The following is a 7,852-nucleotide window of genomic DNA, read 5'->3' as shown; positions in this document are numbered from 1 at the left end:
TTTTTTTTTTTTTTTTTTTCTTTTTTTGGTCCTCCCTTCTAACCGAGGCGCCAGGAAAAATGGGCCAAAACGAATGGAACGACAGCAGGGATAGACGGAAGAGATAGTCGGAGTCTCTTTATTTCTTTCTACCCATTACCGGGGGAAACGAGTTTTGCCAATTGGCCGAGTTACGTTCTGCGCTAGCCGTGTAAAAGGGGGGAGAAAAGCTTCACGATCATCGGGCTTCTTATTGAAAACGAATAGAAAGAGAGAAAAATCGAGACAGACAGACAGAGAGAGAAAGAGAGAGAGAAAGAGAGAGAGAGAGAGTAGGTATTAATTCGGTTACGAGCCTCTTGGGCAGAGAGCTCGAGGAGAGAAAGACACTTACAGACAGGAGTCAACCAGCTGATTATTTGACATACCAGCTGATTTTTCGTCTCTTGCCGCTCAACAGTCGATGCCGTCCCCTGGAAAACGAAACGAACAAATCGTTAGAAGAAATTGGAAAGAAGGAAAAAAAGAAAGAACGTAGCTTGATTTTTTTTTTTTTTTTTTTTAATTCTTTGGGGAAAATAGGGTTGAGTTCGATTGACACTAGAACTACTCACGACTGAAGCATAAAATTTCCATAATCAGGGACAATGAAGTCTAAAAAATCTTTACAATACAGAACATGGTATGCATAAGCTTTTATTTATGTGTTTTACGACGAGTCTCTAAAAAAAAAATACACTGTTTACACATCAATAAAATATCCAACGAAAATTATAAAATTGGCCATTTTTTACCATTTTGGTAGGTCTAGTGTACGATTAGGTTAGGCACTGTGCTTCCATAGTTTTCTTCGAAAGCTCTCGCGACTTCTCCGTTGTATTTTGCATAAATGATTCTACTATCGTTTCTTCATTTGGAAATTACATTAGTGGAGATAAAAATTGAAGAATTATTTTTCCAACTGAATCTCCTGTTAACTCAGTATCGAAATTAATTTCTACGGATATTAATCACTTGCGCTGGTGACTAACGTCAAAGAATTCTACGCAGATATGAACTACACTAATTTCGTTTATTAATAATATTGTACAGTATGGTATATTTTAAAACAGTCCGGAATATATAGTGCCACAAGATCTATATATTAATTCTTTGCATTCGTCATTTGTGTTTTGCACATACTCTGCACCTTCTTTCTGATTTTTTTTTTCTTTTTTTGACTTCTGTGGAATATTCCTTGGAAAATAATCCCATTGCTTTGCTTGTAAACGATGCGGTATGTTACCAGCAGATATCGTTCCACGTTTTTAATTAATCAGGAATACATACACTTTGTAAAATTTGTTCTGTCACATCTAACCGAGATTTTGAAAAGGAATACTTTTTACCTTTTGCCATATCTATTTTCTTACAAAATAAAGCATTAAAAAGTGCAATATCTGTTAAATGAAAAAATATTTTTATTCCCGTATTCGCTGCATGGCAGGTCTTTCTAACGCAAGTGGTTAATAATATTTCAGGATCGATAAGGTTATTTTTCAAAACTTTTTAAAGGGTTCTGTTTAAAATGGAACTTTTGAAAAAAAAGTAATAATGTGTATCGTGGAACTTTAAAAAAAAGGCTTACGAATATATATTCGTGTGTGTATGTGTATATATATAGTTTGAGACCAATATGGCTTAATATTTTTTTACTTGGAATTTAATATTCTTTCGATTGTGATACAACTTTTATATTAAACAATTTTTCATTAGACGCATGATTTAAAAGTTATTTCAGATGTGCAAGTTACGTGAATTATCCTGTATATATTATACGGACATTAAATAATTATTATAATACTACAATAATATCAAGTAGTTACTAAATTCATTTTTAATGAATTCATATTCTGAACATGTTATTTATGTATAATATATATTTGCAATTCAAAGGTTGTTCGCGTTTCTCTTTGAAATGAACAGCTTGGATGCTATTTATTCCAATTATTATCGGATACAAACGTGATTTATATTTATAAAATATGTAATATATATTTATAAAAAATGTAATATATATGCGTTTTGATCACCGGTTAGTTAATCTATTATTGCGTTATAGTACAATTTAAAACTTCCAATTATATGATATATTGTTAGATAAAACCTTTATAGTTCTACTTTATTTATTTTATAGGATCTTTCTTCAATATATATATATATATATATAAAGAACATTAATATATTATTATATACGTACATTATATAATATATAATACGATATCATTGTATGTAATATTAACATATTATAATGTAATATTCAATCTAATATATATCATTTCCAAAATTACTTGCTTCCATGGTACCTTTATAGATAGGTTTGGGTTAGGTTTTTATAAAATATACACTTTATAAATAAGTCTCTAAAGATAATATTTTTTCTATGAAAATGCTATGAGAAACAGTACGAAGGAAAAGTATGAAACAAAATTTTTCTAAAAAAAAAAAAAGAAAAATAACTGTTTATTCCAACTTCTGTAATATTTTTTACTTTGATAAATTTTTTATAAAAGGACTTCCTAAACTACATAAAAATCCTAAGCTGATATTCTTTCAAATTTCTAAATTTTATAGAACACGTAGGTAGGTAAATTTTTATGAATTCCCTACGAATTTTTATGCGATGAAAAAATATTTTGAAACAATTATCAATTGTAAAATATACTAAATATACTAAATTTAATGTAATACTACATTTAATATAATATAATATTATACTAAATATAATAAATATACTAAATTTTGTAATTGAAAATTTTTCCAAGAACAATAGCTAATATCTATGATAATATTAATAATATTTGTATGTAGTATCTATCCGTAAAATATCTGTCACTTTAACACTACCAAAGTGGTCAAAGTAATTTATAATTATTCATAAACACATTCAAACGTATGAAACATTTGTAATTTTTGTATGTAATAAAAACTGTGTAAACTTTTACATATTTTATAGTATCTTTACAGACTCGAATGGTGCAAGATATATAAATAAAAGCTTATATATTCTATATTGTTATGTGTAAGATATACAAATAAAAGCTTATATGTTCTATATTGTTACGTGTAAGATGTACAAATAAAAGCTTATATGTTCTATATTGTTACGTGTAAGATGTACAAATAAAAGCTTATATGTTCTATATTGTTACGTGTAAGATGTACAAATAAAAGCTTATATGTTCTATATTGTTACGTGTAAGATGTACAAATAAAAGCTTATATGTTCTATATTGTTACGTGTAAGATGTACAAATAAAAGCTTATATGTTCTATATTGTTACGTGTAAGATATACAAATAAAAGCTTATATGTTCTATATTGTTACGTGTAAGATATACAAATAAAAGCTTATATATTCTATATTGTTACGTGTAAGATATACAAATAAAAGCTTATATATTCTATATTGTATTATCAATTTTCCCTCGTTCCTTGTCCTTTAACTCCTCTCCTACTAATTCTATATCTTAATAGTTCTAGTGTCAACAGTTCTAGTGTCAATCCATCGCAAACTTTCTTTTTCCTTTTTCACTTTAATTCTCAAACTAGAAGTTTTCAAAACTAGAACAAATTATTACTAAATTATTCGTACCACCCAACTCCAAAAAAAATCGAAACACCGAAGATATTCGTGTTCGTAGCTCACTTGTACGAATCACCTGTGCCTGCTGTTTACGAGTCTGTTAACGAGTGCCGTGTATCGATCGGCACATTAGCAGAAAGGGTCTAATTGCGCGACTTGTATCTGCGTCTCTTCACGATACTTCCCGCGGGGGGCAGTTCGAGAATTTCATCTAATCGCAAAAAAGAAATGAAAACTCCCCACGATTTCGATCGTGCACTATCGATCCGTGTAAAAAGAACGATGCGAGAGCTTTTCGGGCGGGATAAAGAGCCTTTCCCTCGGGAAGGGCAAAAACATGATATCAACTCGTTAGGTCAGATTAGACGTTAATTTAGTTTCGAGAACCAACACGACGATCTCTCTCGATTAAACGTTCTTTCTCTCCAAAAAATATTGTTCGCCGCATTTTTCTTTTTCTCTCCTCCTATCTCTTCGCTTTTTCGTCGCGCGCAGTTAATTAATTTTATTATACTTTCGCGCGGAACGTGCAGTTAACAGAGCGCACCGATGGCGCGAATGTCACGCGTAATCACTGCATTAAAATATAAAACGAGCCGTGGAGTTTAATTAATTTGTCGCCTGGCCGCTCTTTTATCGCGTGTTTCGATTGCCCTCCCGAGTGCACGCACGCTGGTAGACGAAGTTCGCTAACGAATTCACCTAATTCACCCAACGATACCGAAATTTTCGCCCGGCAAATCGCCTCTCTGCTAACATAAGAGGGAGACTCTGGCCTGCACGCCGCCGAACTCTATTCGATTAACGAACTTCGTTTCCACTTATCGTTCAGGAATTGTCCTTTCTTTTTTTTTTTTTTTTTTTTTCTTTTTGTCCTGGTACGATTACTTTCGGGACCATTTAAGAGCCTCCTACTTTTAGTAAAAGACTGTCAACACGCCGAAAACAAAATATTGAAAGCGAATTGCAAAAGGCTTCGACCCGTAAAACGACGTATCATTGAACGTTGCTGAATAACTTGATGACATTTATTTTATCTCTCATTTTATTTTTCTTTGAAGAGAAGATTGGTTGCAGTATTTTGTTTCAATTTGAGGAACGAGAGTCAAAGTAAAAGGCATTGCTGTGTGATCCTTCATTTTCTAGTGATCCACGTTTCTCGTTATTCGAATCATTAAACGCAATTAATGTATAAATGTGAGAATAATTTATAATAAATTTATGACTAATTATATATGGGACAATATACTATAATATATATTATAATTTATTTATTTATGAATTGATATAAAAATATAAGACGTACATTTCGAAACGACGAATATGCAAATTTTCGAAAAATAATCCGTCATTTGCTCTGAATCAGTTGAGCTGACTAAAATGGACATTCGATTGTATCGTTTTATAAAAATGACGGGAATATTCGAAAGATTTGCATTTTTCTGTTGTTTTATACACTGTGACACATGTCATGAGTATAAACGCTCGATATTCCAATGTCCATTTGTGCGTCTACAAATTCGAGTAAAATTCGACGATGTCGTCCACGAATTTTATTCACGCTCCGATCCAAATAGCAAAATTGAACACGAAGGTCACAGGAGAAGAACACAACAAATACATTTTTGTTGGTCTGCAATTAAATAGAAAAAATTGTTACGACCAAAAATGTAAGCAATTTTTCAGATTAACGCCTGTAAAATTAGCTGAATAGGTTGACGAACAGGTTTTACGAACGTCGAAAGTGAAAATATTAGGACACTAATACTGTGAGGATCAATATTTAAAAAATTCGAAAAAGAATGGAGAGATGTACATTTAACTCCGAAACTAAATACAAAGACGACGTTGAGATTGATCAACGGCATACTAAATCTTGAAACTTTTCCCCCCGTGAAAAATAGGAAACGTAACTTATCATGTTCTACATACATCTTCATACAATGTATCACACAATCTTCATATGTTTTAGAAAGTACATTTCATGGAAAATATGCGAGACATCGACTGAGTGATGTGTGTGTGTCTCGACGTGCGAAAAAAATGTGAAAAACTCGCTACGTACTAAATTTATTCTTATTTTAGAAAACATAATTTCTTTCGCGTTTCTTTACGAATTCCTTCGTGTTTCATTTAATCTTTTGAACGTTTGAGAATTACCAAAAATCTTTAAACATATAGTGTAATTGATATATTGTATTTATTCGATATATTGCAACGTGTTATCGTTTCTGAACCTCTAACGAATAAAACGATTTATTTTATTATCATAAGTTTTGGTAACATACTGAACACTCAAAGGATTAAATGTTTTTACATTTTTTTATATTTTTATATTTTATACTTTATATTTTCTGATGCTAGAAAAATAACGAAAATGACCAAAACAGAATCAGAAAGCTTAGAATATCCGCTCAAAGCGGAAATTCCAACCAATTTCGTTCTGACGCAACTTTTCGTATCGACGAGAAACCACGAAAGATGGTAAAGATGATTTAAAAACCATATAAATTCTTATAAAACTTTCATATCGTATAAAAACCATAATTTATAAACCTGCCAAATCAATTATATTCAACATATAGAATAAATTCAATATTTTCGTCTATGCTCCTATCAACAACCACAAACAAAATAAAATATTCTTATTATACCATATTAAAACTATAATTTATAAACCTCTTAAATCAATTATATTCAATTATATTCGTATAATTTATTATTGATTATCCGAGTTCTGGTAAAACTTTATCGCGCGTTAAAATGAAATATATTCGTTGATTTGTTAAGAATAACAAATTGCAATTTTGTTGCATTAAATAATATTCTACAATTATTTGCGACAATCATTTTGAAAAGAAATCCCAATTTAGAGAAATCTCCTTTGTTTTATTCATGTAGCTGCGGAAATAATAAATTTCTTCAATAACAAAGTAACGCTGGCACAAATTTTTAATCCTTTTAACATGTGTTAATCTTTGAACAACAAATTTTATCGATTATTTTACATAATCTTTAAATAACAAATTAAGTAAGAATGAAAATTTTAAAACAAAAGTATTATATAAAATTTTAAAACAAAATTTAAGTAAATAAACATAAAAATTTAAATAAAAATGAATGATAAATAGACGAAATTATTGGAATTTTTGCAGTACCGCAATATTTGACGCTTGGCCCAATTCTGCCCAACGAAGTTTTATACTCTGATAGTCGACAGTACCGATAGGTGCGTTAATGCACCAGTGCGTAATTCGTTGAAATACGAAGCAAGGACCGATTACATTAAAAGAACATCACGTTCCAAGCTCGAATCCAAGTCGAAAGCGTAATAGGAGAAAAAGGAGCTTAAACAAATTCCCCTGTCCCGATTCCTTGTGTTTCATTTTATCCAAGAGAGGAGGAGAGGAGACGAGCGCGAGCTCGTGCTCTCTTATTTGCCGCGATCTTTTTGTCTCCTGCGCCACGTAATACCTTAATAACCCCGGAATAATATCGGCCGAATATTCCTTCGTTGCTCTTGCCGCCATTGCACTTTCGACGTTTGAGAAACGGAACCACCGTGCTCGAGAGACGAGACCGTGCTCCGAGAATAGTCCCGAGACGGTAGAAGTGGGCCAAACTCTGGCGTAGAAGGTAGATTCTCCTCGTTGACAACCGGTTATTAAACAGTGGTCTTCTTTAATTACCGTGGAGTTACACCGACTTGGAGTTCAGCGGCCCCACTCGGTTCCGAAGGGAAACCGTAACCCTCAATCTCACCTGTCCGAGGAATTCCACCGACAACACTTTCACGCTCCACCGTGATCGTGAATCGAAAGATCGTGATTCGATCAGAAACGAAAGAAACTTGACTTCGACACGAAATCTCCGTTTACCTGGCAACGAACCTTAATCTACTATAGCCGCGGTGTTCTACCGATCTTTCCTTCCCGCCAATTTCAACCTCTTGCGCTGGCAACTGATTCGCGGACCATAACGAGTGACCGAACCGTATACAACAATTCGTCTCCTTTTCGAATTCATAGGCAGATTATTAGAAATTACTAGGAAGTAATAAATTTATTATTTGTTTTGCCTGGGTTATATTTCAATATAGTTAAAACTTAATTAAAGAAAATATTGCAATTTTTATATACTTGAAACTTAAGTAAAAAATTTTTGTATACTTGAAACTTAACTGAAGAAAATATTGCAATTTTTGTATAATTGAAACTTAACTGAAGAAAATATTGCAATTTTTGTATA

The 7,852-nt window shown here is 31.9% G+C and overlaps 1 long non-coding RNA gene across 1 annotated transcript in view; it reads right to left on the bottom strand.

Annotated features, from left to right (window-relative positions):
• Positions 1 to 28: 28 nt before the first annotated feature.
• Positions 29 to 7,852, bottom strand: part of LOC122529608 — a 33,946-nt gene continuing 26,122 nt past the window's right edge. The window contains exon 2 of the long non-coding RNA XR_006306830.1: positions 29 to 452. This is a non-coding gene — a long non-coding RNA (uncharacterized LOC122529608). The remainder of the gene's footprint in view (positions 453 to 7,852) is intronic.

This window comes from Frieseomelitta varia, unplaced genomic scaffold (assembly GCF_011392965.1).
Source record: "Frieseomelitta varia isolate USP_RPSP 00005682 unplaced genomic scaffold, Fvar_1.2 scaffold_299, whole genome shotgun sequence".
NCBI classification, from domain to species: Eukaryota; Metazoa; Arthropoda; class Insecta; order Hymenoptera; family Apidae; genus Frieseomelitta; species Frieseomelitta varia.
The sequence above is the reverse complement of the archived record's forward strand: the minus strand, read 5'-3'. Positions and strand labels throughout refer to the sequence as shown.